The sequence below is a fragment of the Phyllostomus discolor genome, chromosome 12 (genome assembly GCF_004126475.2).
Source record: "Phyllostomus discolor isolate MPI-MPIP mPhyDis1 chromosome 12, mPhyDis1.pri.v3, whole genome shotgun sequence".
NCBI classification, from domain to species: domain Eukaryota; kingdom Metazoa; phylum Chordata; class Mammalia; order Chiroptera; family Phyllostomidae; genus Phyllostomus; species Phyllostomus discolor.
The window spans coordinates 44,735,839-44,754,217 of NC_040914.2; the positions used below are offsets into that span (position 1 = coordinate 44,735,839).

At 41.9% G+C, this 18,379-nt stretch overlaps 1 protein-coding gene across 6 annotated transcripts in view; it reads right to left on the bottom strand.

Moving 5' to 3' along the window:
* The window catches only part of ZFAND6 (zinc finger AN1-type containing 6), a 47,062-nt gene extending 30,042 nt beyond the window's left edge, over positions 1-17,020 (bottom strand). Inside the window, exon 1 of one of the 6 annotated variants that reach the window (XM_028502270.2) lies at positions 16,880-17,020. The gene's annotated coding sequence lies outside the window, so the exon portion shown is untranslated. Of the gene's footprint in view, positions 1-7,285; positions 7,487-16,869 lie in introns of those variants that run through there. The other 5 variants (XM_036013187.1, XM_028502268.2, XM_028502272.2 and 2 more) reach the window with 5 other exon arrangements.
* Between the last annotated feature and the right edge of the window lie 1,359 nt (positions 17,021-18,379).

Genomic DNA, 18,379 nt, shown 5'->3' on the forward strand with positions numbered 1-18,379 from the left:
AAAATAGGAATAATTTAGATTCACTGACATTGGACTGCTATTGTTGTGTTGGCTGTTGTCATTTTTTAAAAATCCTTACCCGAGGATACGTTTACTGATTTTAGAGAGAGGGGAAAGGGGAAACAGAGAGAGACAGAGACAGAGAGAGAGAGACATCGATCGGCTGCCTCCCGCACACACCCCCACCAGGGACGACCTGCAGCCTTTCGGTGTGCTGAACGACACTCCAAGCAGCTCAGCCCCAACTGAGCCACCTCGCTGGCCAGGGCTGCTGTCATTTGTTTACTTGACAATTTAAGGGAAAAGAGGTCAGTGGCCCTGACTAAACAGTCAAGTACTGCATGTCTTAAAAGTCCCTGTGGCGCACCAGGTGAAAATCACTGTTATGTAGAGATCACCTTGGTAATCTCAGGCTCCTGTGTCAGTGGTACCTGACTCATACTGTTTGGCAGGCCCACATCAGCCATTCCAAAAAGCTTTTCTCTTCTGTTTCTGTGTGTAGTCGTAAAACACACAATAAACTGCTAGGTACTATACTCTTTGAAGCCACTTAGCATTCAGGGGAAAATTGTTTCCACTTCATCAACAATGTGCCCTATTTATTTATTGTTCTCCTTCTTTACTGGTCTTAAATCTGCTGGATGACAGCCAACCAGCTCCAACGCTGGCCTCAATATATTTACTGCTAGGAAGTTAAAGTCCCAGCGACCTGGCTTTTAAGTCAGCCAGAGCCAAAGACCAGAGAATCTGACTCAAAATTTCCAAAGATAAGCAAGTTTAAAAAGTCAAGAGTTTTCCTGCATTGATCGCTAAACATGGATTTCCCTGTATAATCCTTACATCAGTGTTTCTCAAGGACATGGAATAACAGAATCAGAAACCTGCATGCTCCTGTGCCCCTACTTCACACCCACCGAACCAATTTCTGGAGGCTGAGCCCGAGAAGAACCACGCTCCGGCAAGTTCCTAATGTCTTCTCAGGTTCAGGTTGGACAACAACTACCCTAGAAATCTACCGGAATATGTTACTTTAACACATAACACAGTAAGTACATATTTACAGTTAAAAGAAAAATGGTTTCAAATTAGTGCAGACATGATGATTTTAGAATAATTTAGGTCAACGAAAATGAAGTCAAAGGCTGCATTTCAAAACAAACCTCTCAAAAAAAAAACAATGGTTTCCCACTATAAACTTTGGAACACCACTACTTAAAATGTTAGCAAGTGCTTTGGGCTGGCTCCAGGCACGAAAACACGGTCAGTACCAACCGCAGTAGCTGGTAGGGGACAAGTGGGTCTACCTCATCACCTCACTGGCACTTCCTGCTTATGACAACTACAGTAACGGGGGAGGGTCTCAACGTAGGGACTGGCCACTCAGATTTGGGGGTGAGAGAGTGAGTAGCTACCAAGATTTGATATTCACTGAAAAAAAGATACATTATATGTTGTAAGCAATTACCTAAACATTTGAGAAAAATGATTTTGTATTAACAAAAACCAAGTAATACAGTCTTTTCAAATTATATATTATTGTTCTAACATTTAAAACCTATTAAATACATTGTTATTTCGCACTTTTATTATTTTAATAAACAGCAAAAGATTACTTGAATAGTAAAATATGCCACATTAAAATAAACATTTGAGAGGACTATGGCATTTCCTGCCTCTAAAATGTTTTAATGGTTAAAACCAACCAAAAACCCCCACAACTTCTGCTTTTATAATGGGAAAGCATGGATTTTATTAAAAGTGTAAAATCGCGTTAACTCCCAACTACACATAAGAATTCAACCCTTACAAAGAATTTAACCCTTTCAAAGAAGACAATATTTACCTATATTTTCAAAAGTCCTATCCACCTGATCTTTTCCTTTTACCACCAAGATGCTTTCAAAGCTATTGATGAAAAAGGCTTTTTTTTTTTTTTTGCCTTAAAATATGTTAGAGGAGGGTAGTGGAGAGAAATAAAGTAATATAGTACTTGGAAAAAAAATTCCAGCCCTGGCTGGTGTGGCTCAGTGGATTGAGTGCTGGCCTGTGTACCAAAGGGTCGCTGATTCGATTCCCAATCAGGGCACATGCCTGAGTTGTGGGCAAGGTCCCCAGTTGGGGGTGCACAAGAGGCAACCAAACACTGACGTTTCTCTCCCCCTCTTTTTCTCTCCCATTCCTCTCTAAAAAGTAAGTAAAATCTTTAAAAAAAGATTCCAAATCAACTATTTCTAAGTTTACCTCATTTTTCTAGATGGGATTAGCTGCAGCACTTTCCTTTTTTGATGATATATTTGATGTGAAAAACTGTGTGTGGTCTGTTTTCCTACCTGCAAGTCATTCAGTAGCTTATTGTCTCGTGTTCACAGGTAGATGCTGCACACATCTGGGTGCAAAAATGGACACAAGGTCCAGGTTAACGGCTACTGAAGGAGGTCAGCAGCCTTTCAAACAACAGCTCAGAAAAAGTGCTTGCACACTGTGCCCATCCCTACCTCTTACACAGCTGGGTCTCAAGCCTTAATTGAATGTAAGCACTTCAACAGCTCTGAAATTCAAAACTGACCACACGTGGAAAACTACCTTTATTTTCCCTATGTCTCATTCTTTTATTGTCTTATTTTATTTTCTTATATCCTGTGCATTTAAAAATGTCTCTCTCTTTTGAGATGTCCCAAAAGATTGTCAGAAATGTTTACCTTAAAGCACTTCTAGACTTAGGCAAAAAGTTTTCATTTCAGCATGCCCTAGACGGAGAATGGCATGGCACGGAGCAGTAGGGGGAAAAGCTACAGGCACAGCGGGGCCAGCTTAGGAAGCCACACGGTTCATGGATGCAGAGGAAGGGCTTTGGCCAAGTTCATTCAACCTGTGGACCCACTTCTCAGCTAAGACAAACTTGGACCATTTCTAAAATGTCTCACTTGTTAAATGAAGGTAATAATACTTACCTGTTTTATGGCTCTTTGGGTAGTGCCTCAGAAAATGTTTAGCACAGAAGTAGTTGGTATTATTATTTACCCTAGATAGTTAAGAAAGGCCAGGCCCTGGCTGGTATGGTTCAGTGGATTGAGTGCCAGTCAGCAAACCAAAGGATCGCTGGTTCAATACCCAGTCAGGGCACATGTCTGGGTTGTGGGCCAGGTCCCCAGGTGGGGGTGTACGAGAGGCAACTGATCGATGTATCTCTCACATACTGAAATAAATAAAATCTTTAAAAAAACAAAAAACAAATCTGTTAAAAGAATTCAGAAAGAATTGTAAGCAGAGAAAGACAGACCTGATTACACAGTGAAGAACATATTACAGAGAGCCAAAACCAGAAGCAAAGTTCAGTTAGGAGGTTGTTTCAGTAATCTAATGAGAAACCATATTGTGGCCTGTGCTGAGATGAAGGGAAAAAAGTGTATGGATTCTAGAGATGCTACAGATTTAAAATGGACAAGAAGCTGTGGCTACCTGGGGGTGAAGGAAAAGGGAGATCCAGCTCCGACAGTAGTGCCACCCACTGGCTTTGACAGGAGGGGAGAGGGTCTGAGAGGGAGTGCTGCGAGGACAAAACGAGCAGTTAGGGCTTGACAGGTTAAGTTCAGTGTCGCCATGGAAGAAACACTGACAAGCTGGATGAATATGGGTTTCGAGTGCAAACAAGAAATCTGGACCTAAGGCACAGATCTTGCAACCATTAACACATAGGTGCGCAGGGGACTGACTGAAGACTACCCAAGGGGTACCGTGAGGACAGTGTGACGGTCCATGCCCCACAAAATCCAACGCTCAGTGGCTCCGCTGAGGAAACACCCGCAGAGGGCAGACACACAGACCGGAGGCGGCCCCGGCAGTGTCACTGTGAACAAACAAGGAGAGTTTTGAAAAGGCAAAAGTTATCCACAAAAAAATCAGCTCCCAAAACATTTACCGACTTCTACAAAGAAGCCGTACAGGACATACACTGCAAAACTGTCGAGTCCCCCTATGTCAGGGAACAAGGAGATCTTGGAACCACTAAGCCACTGGTTCCAGGTAGTCTCAGTTTACCAACCTCCGGCCCACCAAAAATTCCCCTTTTGTTATCAGAAAAACTAATCACTGCATTCCTCTCAAAAACAGACTGACAAGAGAGGCTTTAAATGCATTTCTTATCCCCTCTAGATCGCTCTCTCCCCATTCTAAAAGCATACAACAGAGCTATCACTGGTCTCAGCTTGCCTCAAGGTCACAGCATTTAAAGAGTTTTCTCCTCCCTCTAGAAAACTGGTTTCTACCCTCTAAGGAAAACGTCTGTACTAAAAGGAAGTACCAGGTACCCCCCCGCCCTGTCAACCAGAGACCAGTTCTGCGGAGCTACAGCAGAAAGACCATGAAGGCGATCATTCCTCAAAGTGCCAGTGTTCCTGGAGGAGGTGAACCTTTACCTGGGTCCCCATCAAAACGTGGTAATCTACAGCCAAGCTTGAAATGACTTCCACTGAAACTGTTACACTTACAATTACATTCATCTCTACCTGGCAGGAATAAAATTAATCTTTTAAGAAGAAAATTAAATATATTTCCTCAAATGTAGCACAAAGGAAATATTTATGACACAAATTTAAGCATCAACAAAAATTTTTAAATATTCAAGTGAAAAGCATTCTATTCATGAAGTATTTATCTGTATAAATTCTAACACATCTAGCAAATTTAAATGCATAGAAGATGTTTCATAAGAATTTTTTCACTAATTAAAAGTGATGAGTTTTAAGGTTTTCTTTTCTATTTTCATTTAAATAAGAAAACCAAAGCGTCTAGAAAATCAAACTTTTCAGGAACAACAAGCAAAATACACATTAAAAAAACCTTTCCCCCAAAACACAAAATAACCAACACACCCAATATTAGCTCTGAAAGTTAGACACACTGTTATCAGTAAATTTTTAAAAAGTACAGATAATAAGTTAAATTATTTAAATTGCAAAATGTGCTAGACAAATTCAAGATCATACAAGCTCAACTACTGGTTGCATCAATGAGTTACAGCTTAACTCAGGACTTATCATTGCCTCCCATTTTAAAATAGTATTAGTATTTCCAACTGTTTTGACTGTTGCTTTAAAACAACTCTTAAAGTTTGTTCTGGAGGAGTAAGTAGTTAACAAGTTCACAACCTGAACAGTTACAGCGCACTGCAGCTCACAGCCTGGCTGGCAAGAGTGTGCGTCCGCAGCAGGCACAGCCAGACAAAGCCCGTGTGGGACCACCGCGTGTGGCTCCATCTTACCTTTACTGGAACACCTGTGAGATGCTAAGAAGGTGCTGATGCGCCACTTTTAAATCTTAAGTATACAGATACACATGCTGCATCTATACTTTATTTTAAAATATCAGAAATGCACAAATAGCAATAAAAGCTTTTCATATCTGTTCAGACACAGGTAATACTAACTGGCACCATTTCAGCTCCCACTCTAAAAATGTTTCTGAGATATTTTCTTGCAAGAAAATATTTCTTCTGGTGTGTGCTTAGCAGAAGCACGTCCTCAGGAAGCCTGGCCTGAACCACAACGCCAGTGTAAAATATTCAGCCTTGTATTTATGGGCAGCAACATACATAACAAGTAAAATACCCAATAAGAATATAATCACTCATTTAAGAGGGTAAAAATTTTCCCAATTTCCTTCAGATGATTTTAATGTCTAGAAAATAGGTTTAGTTCCATCTACATATTGGACAGAGAAATGTAAAGTAGGTTATCAGTTTAGGCAAAACTAATCAATAAGTCAGAGGGCTTCAGAGGCACGCTTTAACGGAACACATAAGAGGTCACCACTAAAGACATTTTGAAGCACATCCCGCTGGCAATATAGAAACTGGTATGCCCTTTCTGAAAATCAATTTGACCAATGAAGTGTTCATATCCTTTGATCTAGGTAAGCCCACTCCACGGGATTTTTCCAAAGCAAATAAATCATTAAAAAAAAACAACAGGAAAATATTTAAAAATTGACACATAGACGTCTGTTCAAAACAATGCCATTTTAAATGGTGAAGAACTAGGAACAATCCAAATATAAAACAGGCCAAAGTCTAGGTAAAATAAGGTCCCACTAACAAAAGAATTACATAGCAACAGAAACTAAAAACAATTTTAACAGCAGATGACAGACACACTAGACACACTGTAGTACAAAATCTGCACTTCTTCACAATTATGGGAAAACCATGGTAGGGTATAGAAGGGAAGAGGAAAAAAATAAGACCACACAATAATCTTGTGGTATATGGGTAACTTTTCTTAATTTTATTTTCATTACACTACTTAAGCAATAGATAGAACAGAAAAGCATTAATTTAAAAAACTGCATGATCTGGAAGCAGCAGCATAGCAAATACAAGAATCACACTGGCTGAAATGCTTAGCTGGCATTTGAGCTGATTATGCAAATAAACTTTTATACCTTAATTTCCATGAAATCAAAGAACAACAGAAAGAAAGTACCTCTAAAGAAAACTTCTGGGACTGAAACATAATACAATTATGTCCTAAGTACGAAATGTCAACAGATTCATAGATACTTTTAAAAAAAAGTTTTGGTAGCCTCCTTATAGGTCTTAGAAATATATACCCATTCATTTCCTGTTTCAAAAGGGTGTTAATTACTTATCTACACATTTGAAATAAATAAAGTTTGAATAAAGGAGAAAGCAGTTTTATCTTGTCATATAAAATATGTCAATGTTCTTTTTTAAAAGAGCTAAAGTTAGGAGCATATTAAAAATGTCAACACACTGCTGAATTTAAAATATACTGAAGTTAAAAGGGGGTGTGTGCAGGGGGTAAAAAAAGAAAATTAAACAACTGGCATTTCTATTCTTAAAAAACAAAACAAAACAAATTTAAGGCTACCACATTTATCTGTCTTTTAGCAACTTAACACCTTAAGTTTAAGGAAAATGGCATATCAAATCGACCTCCTCAATATGTCATTTATAAAAACTGACAAATGACTGCTCAAACACCCAGTCCCAGAGCAGAGCCTGTTACTGGAGAGGATTCTGATTCAAACAGTTTTTAAATGACACTCAGATTCTGACCTAAAAATAATTATAGAAGAAAGCCAAGTTTGATTCTCTGAACACCTATTTCCTGTCCAAACAGCCCTTTTGTTCTGCTTCCCTGCTTAATTTTAATTTTCAGTTTGCATCAGAAAACAGCAACAATGACAAAACCTGGCAGACACAGAAGCATAAAGGAGCAAAAGTGCAAAAGTAAGGATCGTTAGAAGATGAGAACAAAAATCCTACCAACAAAACCTCCACAATTTTCTGTTTGCTTCACCTCAGATTAACTTCACTTGAAGCTGTACCCAAAGCAACCAAACCTGAACACCAAGCTCCACCTTCTCTGATGCTAGTGGCTGACGAGCAGAATCTCCTCCCTGTTGGTGAAACCGGTCATTGTGATTGGATACAGCTAATATCCATTATTTTAAAGAACTTTTCCTTGCTAGCAGGTTAGGTTACACGCACTAAAACCCCCTGGCTAAGCTGGTTTCTTAAAGTAACAGTAGCTGACGTTTCAGTTTTCCCATTCTATGCTATTTGCTTACTCTTTTGTTTGGGTAGAAATAAATAAACTTACAGCACTGAAAATGCCACAGAAGCAGCTTTAGTCTGCGGTTCAGTGACCAGCCGTTTCGAATACAATCCTTTTGAGCCTAACTCATTTGATATTTTCACAGAGCCACTGAAGGTGAAGTTCTGCTTCATACAGCTATGCCCCCCTTTTCAACAGAGTTCATATTTTGCTTGAAAATTTTAGAACAGCAACAGAAAACCCATGACAGCATTTTGCATGGAGGAACGAGAGAGTATTTTCTTCAAGACTTAAGAAGACCGTAACTTAAGTGAAAACATATAGTGCTAAAATACTGAATGCAAAACATGAATTTCAAAGCTACCTATCAAATTCACTTACACTTACATTCTCAGGATAGCTAGTGAAATTTTCAGTGGCATCAAAAGTGACATTTCTACTTAAAAGTGAAGAAAAACGAGACAAATATTATTTTCCTAGTAGCAGACTTACAGGTCTGATGGTATGTGCTTTGCCAAGGCAAAGACTCACGCACAGCCAGTGGGCATCTGCAAGAGGAAAGGCAACTTGTTCTAATGACGTGTTCACAGAGAAAGTGTAGGATGGTTTAAGTTGGTGTTTTTAAATGTTGTTTTGAAAAATAAGAGTGCACCCTACTTACTACTTTAAGGCGGCATGGGCACCCTAAGATGCAACTAAAGGCTATGTATACTCCCCTTAAAATACAAAATTATATTAAATGTTATTTCTACTACAGAGCTTTCTAAAAAGAGTATGTGGAGACTCTGATTTTTAAACAAAAAAAGACCTGTCACTTTACACATCACTAAGTCTGCTATATTTTACTATGTGTTTATTTATTAGAACTGTTATGTTTTAAGCTCTGACATTAATCATTATTTTATTGAATAACATTTACTTTGTTCAGTAAAGTGTAATTTTCATCTCTAACAAAAATTCTGACTGATTTACAAAAACAAATTCAAAATTAAAGCAAATTAGGATGACTCTTCTTAAAATACACTTTAAGTTTATATAAAGAATGTTTCATTTAAATTTAATTTTCAAAGCTCAAAATCTTGCATTTTTCCTCAAAGAAAATTCATATATTACAACACAAAACCAACAAGCTTGTTTCAACTACAAAGAGGAGCCTTTGGAAGAAAATGAAAAGTCACATAATTGCAACTAGACATGAATACGGAGCAACACCCTGCAGAAGCCCAAACAGCTGCATGATCTATTATGCCTTTTAAGTGGACAAATTGAAAGAGCCAATTCAGAGGTCTAGTTCCAAGATCCCTCGCAAAGGTCCACGGCTTTGAATGCCCAGCACTTCAGGAGTCAAGTTCAGGTTTTCTCCCCACTGTGTCGACACTTGCGGAAGAACACAGGAAGCAGAAGAGGTCCAGGAGCAAACAACACGTGGAACACACAATCTGAGCTGCAGCGTGAAACTGGAGAGAACAGGTTTTAGATGGCTCAAATTTTAGTGTTATGGAAAAAGGGATGGTAAATATTTAAATCTTAAAGTTTGGCAAGCATAAAATTAGTAGACAGTGATGGGAACCAAATAAACCTCTGCCCTGAAGGGGCAAAGTTAACTCTTTGTATGAAACAGACACGTATTACAAACACTAATACATCAGCAAGACCACTCTCGATCTGTAACCAACAGAAAACAGAGATACGGATTTAGCTATTCCTCACTGCTCCAAGAGCTCCAGGATCTCCGTGAAGGAAGTTCAAGGTGATAAACATCATCTCCAGATGGATTACAGGTTAAAGTTAAGGGTACTGCATTCTACTTCTGAATCAGTAGCAGACGAAAGCAGCAAAAAAGAAATAAAAGGAAAGCAATATCACGACCCAGACTATCTTCCTATGAAACAATATTGCTGCCCAGGAACACAGCGTCTGCAAAGACTCCCTGAGAGTTTGACAACATGCCTTTCCGAACTTCAAGCATTCAAAGGACTCACTGTGCGCTCTTTGTGGGAGCTCAGAGGTTTTCCGAGCCTATCACCTACAGACAATTTAGAAGACAACAAGGTGTTGAACGGCTTGGTCTCATTTCACTTTTGATTTAAAAGGCCCTGAGTAAAGAATCAATACCTAGACTATTAGGAATTGCTTCCTGTACAAAGAGAGCAGAGTGAACACTTCCTTAGAATTTTACAGGACTGAGAAGAGCTCAAACTGTTCTTCCTGCAACAGAAATGTGCCCTTGGCATCATCCCTGGGCACCCACAGGTGGTTTACACAGATAAAAGGACCAGGCCCTGCCACTGGCAAAACATGGCTGGGGTTGCTAAGGATCAAGTCTAAAAGCCACGAACTAGTGGACAAAGGAAATTAATTTTTACAAATATTCCCCTGACAAACACACACAGCCTACAAAGTGATGCATGTATTTGAGTCTGCAATTCCTGAGATGCCTCTTCTAACTCATTAAGGAAAAGAAACACAAGGTAAACATGGAAGGAGGGAAGGGTGGTAATAGCCCACTCAGCAAAATACTAAAGACTAAGGGAACAAAAGGAAAGCAAAAACTTATCTGAAAGAAGGGATCTCTTTCCATGAGACAGTAAAGCACTTTCAGTTTAAAGGGTCAGCACAACAGACGTAAATTAAAAAGAAACGGGGCGTCACAATCCTGAGACCAAAGGACAGGAAGGGAAAAAGCACCATGATCCTCAACTATGAAGATGTAGCAGTCGTACACTTTCACGTGCCACACTACATGCCGAAGTGAGCTGCTAGACATGAAAAAATGGCAGGAAACTGGCAGGCTTTAAGTTCCCTCTCTCCTTAGAGGCCTAAGCTATAAAAAAAAGAGATGAATGACCCACACTACTTAATGAGGTTAATTTTTTACACAGGTATCAAAAGAAAAGCTTCTCTCAATAGAAAATTTTTTCAAGTTATAGTCACAAGCTGACAATTTTGAAAAGTGAAAGTTGAAAAGGGAACATTCTCTGATCACTCTGAGTGTTCTCTTTGAATGTTACTCTGAGTAACATTCAAAGTTAACAAAAAAGCTTATTCATTCATCCAACCTCTCGAACACCTACTCCTCGCTGGGCACCACCAGCGGCGGCGGATGCCACGTGGAACTGTCCCCACCACGGGATAAACCTATGTAGAGCAGTCCGAACAGTGCTGTCCAACAGACATAATGGGAGCTACATGCACTTTCCTATTTTGTAGCAGCTACATTAAAACCTTAAGCAATTAAATTAATTGTAATATCTTTTATTTAACACAAAACATGCAAAATAGCATTACTTCAATATGTAATCAATATCTCATATCTCAATTCAGACTTGCCATGTTTCAAGTCAGATGTGGCTACTTAAGCTACATGATTATTTATAAATTAAGATCCATTTTCATCACTGCAAAAGACTCTTATCTTTGCTGTCCAATAGAATAGAATAGCCACTGGCCACATGTGGTTACTAAATACCTGAAATATGACTAGTGAGACTGAGGATCTAAATTTTTAGTTTTATTTCATTTCAATTCATTTAAATAGTCATAAATGGCTGGTACCTACCAGACTGGCAAGTACAGCTCTGGAGGAAGAAACAGACACTAAAACAAACCAGGCAATTTAATGAACTGCAGTTGTTACCAGTGCTTACAGAAGAAAAATCCAATGTGAAAATGAAGACATACAGCCAACAGAAGGACTTCACTTCTTTGCCAGCATCAAGGAAGGGTTCTTCAAAGAAACCACAAGTAAACAGGGACGGCATATGAAAAGGTATTTTTATTAGGTGGGGGAAAACTGAAAATACAGTAAGAATAATGAAGGAAAGAGCCAAAATCATTCATTTGTAGGAGACTGCTCTCAAGGGAATCTAACTGGGACAGGAAGGCAGAGGAGCGGGAGCAGCAGGAGACTCAGATAACAGAAGTCTCCCAAGTCTTGCAAGGAAGCTTGTCCTCCTCACTCAGTAGACTCCGGTCACTCCGATCCCTCAAACCCTAGAGCAGGCCAAGCACTGCTGTCCCCTCTGTGCCAGCAGCAGCTCCCTCACTGGGGAAACTGCCCCCAGCCCTTTCTGGACTTTAGAACTCAGACGCACAGTTCCAAGGCAGTAATTGGTTGGATGATGGGGGTGAAGCTAAAACTGTTTTGCAAGGCAAATTTTACAAAAATGTTACAAAAAAAATTCAGTGTGTCATCACTTTTTTAAAAAACATGTCTAACAGATTGGAAAAGCTACCGAAATTCCCCAAACACACTCAGTACCAACACTAAACTTAAATGTTTCATCCTCAGAGAGACATTCTCAGAACATTTAGCACATCACAGTTCTTTCCTTCCTGGCACTGGAGAAAATCTGAAAATTCTTTACTCGTTGGTTTGTTAATGGCCTACGTTTCCCAACAGACTGTAAAGTCCATGAAGGCAAAGACCTGGACACGGTTCACCACTGTACACTTTTAGCGCAATTTCCGGCCAGCATGGGGCGGTGACTGAAAGGAGTCCAACTGCACCGCACGGATTTTAAATAAAGCAAAGAGGTCACATGTTAAAATTTAAGAAACATAGCGAACATGATGATCAAAGGAAAATTTAATGGCATGAAAAATTTTTTCATTATATGACATAAAACATTAAATGTAGGAACAATACAATCAATATTTTTAAATTAAAAATTCAAACCAACCTGAATACCCTGGAAAATCAAATAAAAAACTTGAGGACTAACAAAGCAATAAGCAAAAATCTGAGGAGAAAAACATAAGGAGGAGGCTTAGAAAAAAACAAAATTAAAACACATTATTCCCAGGTACTAAAACAATGTGTACTGGTATCAAATCATTGGTACTAAATGAAAGGTAAAAAGAACCAAGTATATGTGCATTTTGTATATGATGAAGGTAGCTTTATTTCAAGGGAACAAGAGAAATTTTTTAAATAGGGTTGAAATAACTAATTAAAAATTTAAAAAATAAGGGAAGTTATTTCATTTTCATATATTATATGTCAAGATAATTCCCAGATGAACAGGAAAAGATGGATGTGAAACATGAAACCAGAAAAGAACAGGAAGAAAAGTTATCTGGGTAGAAGAATCCATTAGATATGAAAGTAAAGTGGAAGCCATAAAAAGAAAGTATTAACCTAAATTTCTTAAAAGGCAAAAACTCTTTTGTGGTTAAAAAAAGACCGTACACAAACAAAAGGCAAATGAAGAGCCAGGGAAAATATCTGCAGCATGTGGCAAAGGGCTGCTGTCCTACAAACATGAAAGGCTGAAACGGTATCAGAAATACAAACCACCACCCAAAAGGAGCAAAAGACAAGACTAGAAAATGCCCAACACCCCCATCTCTATTCATCGTCACAATTAAGAAACAATACATTTTATGAAGGGGGAAGGAAAGCAGGAAGAAAATACTCAGTGTTGGTAAAGACATGCAGGAAATGTATATTCTCTCAAATTATTTTTTGTCAAGCTCTGTAACGACTTGGTCAACTTTTTACTACAATGCTAGTCAAACTTTTAAGATAAGATCTGGCTACATTTATGAAAAGACAAAAAACGTTCATATGCGTTAACTCAGCAGTTTAAAGACAGATTAAATCCTAAAGAAACGAGAAACACAGAGAAGAGTGAGCTCCTAAGGCCATCTTCGCAGCACCCTCAAGTTACCCCACAGAGGTGACTGTCATTAAAGCACTTTCCTAAGACGAAGTGGAATGCACCCTTTAAAAACCATACTCCGCATATATGGGGATCTAATGATAAACGTAATTTGCATTCACACAGGGATAGAGACAATAACCACATACACCATTTCAGGTGACAGGTTCTGTAAAGCAATGAAGCAGCCAGGGCAGGTGGTCCACAAAGGCACTGCTGGAGGAGTGACATCTGTTCCGGCACAAGGGGCAACGTTAAGGCAATAAGGGTGGTGTGCTCGAGCAGAGGTTGGCTTGTCGGGAGGAGAGTGGGAGGAGACCCCTCTATGAAGCTGGAAGGGCCGGTTGTCTAGAGCAGCACCATCCACTCAGTAGCCCCCCGTCCCTCATGGCTACCGTGCATGTGAAACGAGGCTAGTCCAAGGTGTGGTGTGAGTGGGAAATACACATCGGGTACGACGACAGTCTCCATAAAGAAAACTGAAGTATCTCATTAAAAATTTCTTATGCTGATTACTTGTTGAAATCACCCTATTTTTTGTTAGGCAAAATATATTTCATCTGCTTCTCTTTTTTTGTAAATGGGGCTACCAGAGAAGTTTAAATTACTTACGTGGCACCCACTGTGTCTCCACTGGACATTGCTGGTCTAGGGTGTAAGCGCCACAGTAAAGAGTTAAAATTCTATTTTGTCTATTGAGATGGATCATATCTGAGATAAGCTTTGAAGGTAGAGGCCACCTAATAATGTTTAAATTCAACTTATAATTGTTTAGGGTATGAAGAATACACACAAACAGAAAGACTGGGGGTATACCCGCCAAAATATTAACAATGGTTATTTATTCTTTGTAATTTTCCATTCCTTCTACAAACAAACAAAAACCCCACACACTGCCCTTGTAATCAAGTACAAAAATGAGGTTTTTAAAAGCAGAACAAAACAGCCCTTCCAAAACAAGGCATCCTGATTATTTATCTGCGAGTTACACATACTGTTAAGAACAATTCAAGTCATCTCCCTTCCCATGCCTTTAAACAAAAACAGGTTATTCAAAGCTATACGTCAACTCATTACTTCCATACACACCCCTTTTCAGGAAGTTAATGCTGCTCCCCTATTTGTCACAGCATCGCAGTCAGCAGGACAAATAAAAGAGACTGCTCCAGAAGCACGCCTTGGGGCACTTCCAAATCTGAGGCTGTGGAAGTACAAAGCACTTCAATGCGTGGTTAACATATCCTGATAAATACCCACCACATTATCTGTCTCCAAAAGTGTTCCAAAGGACACACCTAATCCTTTTCCTTAAACACCCTGCCCTTTGAGTGGTGCTTTCCTTAAACAAGGTCAGCAACACTGGAAGGATCAACTTGGACAGGTTTCTTTCAGGTGAGTATGTTGAGGCACAAGAGAAATGGGAAGGACCGGCACGCCTCGTTTTATTAACTGAAGGCAAGACCCTCCACCAGCAAAAAGAAGATGCCTGGCTCTACTGTGACACCTGCTTTACTACTGTGGTCTGGAGCTGAACCCACAGTCTCCCATGTGTGCCTGTGTTCTGCCCGATTACACACGGTGGGAGAGGGGAACACAGTGATTTATGTCACAGGCAATCGAGTGGGTTTTTTTATCTACTGTATGTATTTTTACTTTGAAAAAGGAGATTGCAAATAGTGCCAAACTTCTTACAATGTGATTTCAAAGGGAAAGATTCATCCTATACAGGTGAACAAGGAATCTTGGTTTCTTGTGCAAATGTTTAAAACCTATGACCTGAACGAACCATTAGGGTTATAAATCTTCCATGAAGACATAAAAGAGAATCCTAAAGTTTCATGCATTTTTCCTCCTAATATTTCAACCTGTTTTACCCCGGACTACCTACAACATCTTCCTGCACGCCACACTGCGCACTCCAGAGAGGCTGTGCACTTGTGCCCAGGAGACGAGGAACAAGAAATATTCTTGGGGCACAGTGGTTGACAGCAAAGCAAAATAAATAACATGATCAGTGAAATGAATAGACTACAGTCACACACTATTTTTATAAAGCTCCAAAGAAAAGCAAACCAAAACATTTGCAAAAATATGTGATGAAACTTTTTTTTTAAGGCAAGGGGATGATAAAGACAAAATCTGCCAGACTACATGGACCAATTACCTGGATAAGGAGAGGCAAGATGGAGGAGAAACACATAGGCTGACGCCAGTCTTGGTGATGCTTTAGTTTGGGGGAACAGTCATGGGTTTTTGTTACAGTTTACCTCTTTCTACTGTATCGTTACATATTCTTTTGTGGTACTAAATATACTTTTGAATACTTTTTTTTCTGGCTTTACTGCGGTATACCTGACATACAATAAACTGCGCATAAAGTTTAAGGTGTCATCTGTTCTGACCCAAGGAAATTATCTCCACGATCAAAATAATGAGTCCGTTAACCCCTAAATTTCCTTCTGTACCTTTGTGATCCCTGCCTCCCTTGTACATGTATTTGTAATTTTTTGATTTTTAAAATAGATTTTAATTACAGAATAGTAACCACTGCATTCCTAGAGCCAGCATCTTTTAAAAATACTAAATTAATGTTTAAGTCCACCAGTAATAAGTAGTACTGATTGAAAGAAAAAGAGTTCAAAAACCACCTGTTTGGGAAATTTAAATGTGCATGTTTGGAGAAAGAGAACTCCTGTCGTCCGCCCCCCCGCAACCCTGAAAACCTGGATTAGGAGTAACTCGACAAGTGTCCCAAAACTGGTAACGTAATTATGACATAACTAACCTTAAAATGCCAAGTTCACGGTTATTTTCAGCGTGGTGACCGCTCTGTGCGGAATGTAAATGCAGCCACTGTGCTGTACACCTGAGACCAATATTGTATGCCAACTAGTTTAATTAAACAACAAAAAAAAACCAACAAAAACAAAATTTGTGCCGGCAGTTTATAACATTTATACATTTTAAAGTCACACCCCGAACCTGATTTCAAAGCGGAATTGAATCCGTGTCTCGGAGCGGGCAAAGCACCAGGAACCTCCGCGTTCCCACCGCCAGGCAACTCCGCGGAGAAACGGGTGGGGGGCGCCGCCCGGGCCTGCACCGGGTCACACGACCCGCAACAACTTTCTGGGCGTGAAGCCCAGCCCGACGGGGCGCTCCGGCGGCGCGGCTATACCGCCCCCCCCGCCCCGCCCTGCAGTTCGAAACAAAGTTCAAGTCACTCCACACGCGACCGTCCCCCGCACCTGTCTCCGCGGGCGGACGCAGACCCGAAAACACCGCAGAGAAGCCGCAGAAGCCCCGGAGCGCAGCGGGACCCACTCCCGCCCCTTCCCTTCCGCAAGCGCCGCAGGTGGGCAGGTCCCGGAAACGCGGACTTGCAGCTCGGTGACAGCGGCGCCCCGATCCCCCGCCCGCCAACTGCCCGGAACGCGACCGCCGGGGCCCCGCCCGGTGCCCCCACCTCACCCACCGCCCCGGGACCTACGGCCTCGGCCCTCAGCGGACGCCCTGCCCGGCCGCCACCTGCCGCCCACCGTCCGCTTCCGGTCGCCGCGGGAGGGCCGGGCCGCGCCTCGCGAAGGGGGAGGGGCGGGGGAGCCGGTGCCGCCCGAGTCGCTCCTCACCTCGCCTCACCTGGCGGCGGCCCTCTCCGCCGGACGCGCTGCCCGCCGCCGGTCGCCGCCGGTGAATGGGGACAGGTGAGGCCGCCAAACTCCGCTCGCTCCGGCCCCCTCACCGCCGCCGCCGGCCTCTCGTCCGCTGTTTAGTAAACTTTTCTGTTTGGTTGTTCGGCCTGTGACGCGGCACAGCGAGCCCTCCTGATTGGTCAGTGCCTGGCGCTGACGCGGCGCCCCGCCCACCACAGCCTAATTATTACCGGCCCGGCGGCCCGCAAGCTGAGAGCCGGGGGCGGGGCCAGGGCTCACGGCGCACGGCAATTGGCTGCATCTCGACAGGGGCGGAGCATAGTGAGACACCCTCCTCCTTCGACTCCTCCCTTCTTCGGCGCTGTCCCGCCCTCGAGCTCGCGGGCCTCCAGCCTTGGCTTCTCCTGCCACACCTGGGGGAGTGAGGTTCGGGGGTCTTGCGAACCACCGAAGGGGCTGGGAAGTAGGTGAAGGTGCCTTTGCCACCGCTCAGGGCCTGGCGTGTTTCTCGTGAGGACTGAAGCTCCAGGAAGAGTCGCGCTCCACCTGCCAGTTGTGAAACAGGGATTCCTAGTGAGTTCGCCCAGGGGCAGCCCAGGGCCCCCGACCCTGCAAAGTCAGAACTCAGGGTGCGCCCTGGAGTGCAGGGCGCTGCCTGGTCCCGAGCCAAAGCTGTCAGAGAAGAGCCAGCCGGGAAGCGCGCGTGCACACGTGTGCCGCACTCAAGCAAGGCACACACACGCGCCCCACAGCTTGGTCCCTGCACCTCCCAGCCGATCGAAGTGGGGGGAGATGAAGACATTGGCTCCCGAAGCGCCCCCACCTTCGGTCTTAGCACAAGCAACATGTGCAAGGTCAAGTTGGAGGTCATTTCATCCTGGTACCTTGAGTGAGCACCGACAGGTAGGAGGAGAACCGAATCCCTCAAGGATCCCATCTTTATTTTTAAATTTCATGTTTTAAAAATATTGTTTTTAACTTTATTGTTAACTTTTAGCTTTTTGCATCCATGTTGATAATTAAAATACGGTATTAAATTGCTATTCATCTTGATTACTGAGCTTTTTGGGGTCCCTTTGAATGTTAAGCTGTTAGGATCTCACTATCCTCATCCTTAGGTGGGTCTTACTTAGGTAGACACGTTTTCCCAGGACTGAGAGGGGAAAGGTCAGGTGTTGTGCAGGAGGCCTTGGGGATAGGAAGCAGCTGACTACAGAGAGGACACAGGCCAGAAATAAGTCTTCAGAGAGGAGGTGGCTTTGGCGCTGAAGAGTGCATAAGGCTTAACCCTGCTGAAAACCAAAAGAATTTCCTGCTCTGCTAAAAAGGCTGGAAAAGGCAGAGGGAGTTTGACAGACAGATGTCCCAAGGGCATGGCAAGGAGTTCCTGTGTAAACATGATGTAAGCAATACAAGGGAGGCTCCTGGTGACCTGCAGGGTGCTTGCCCACGCCTAAAAACACTGAAATGTGTTTATTTAAAGGGC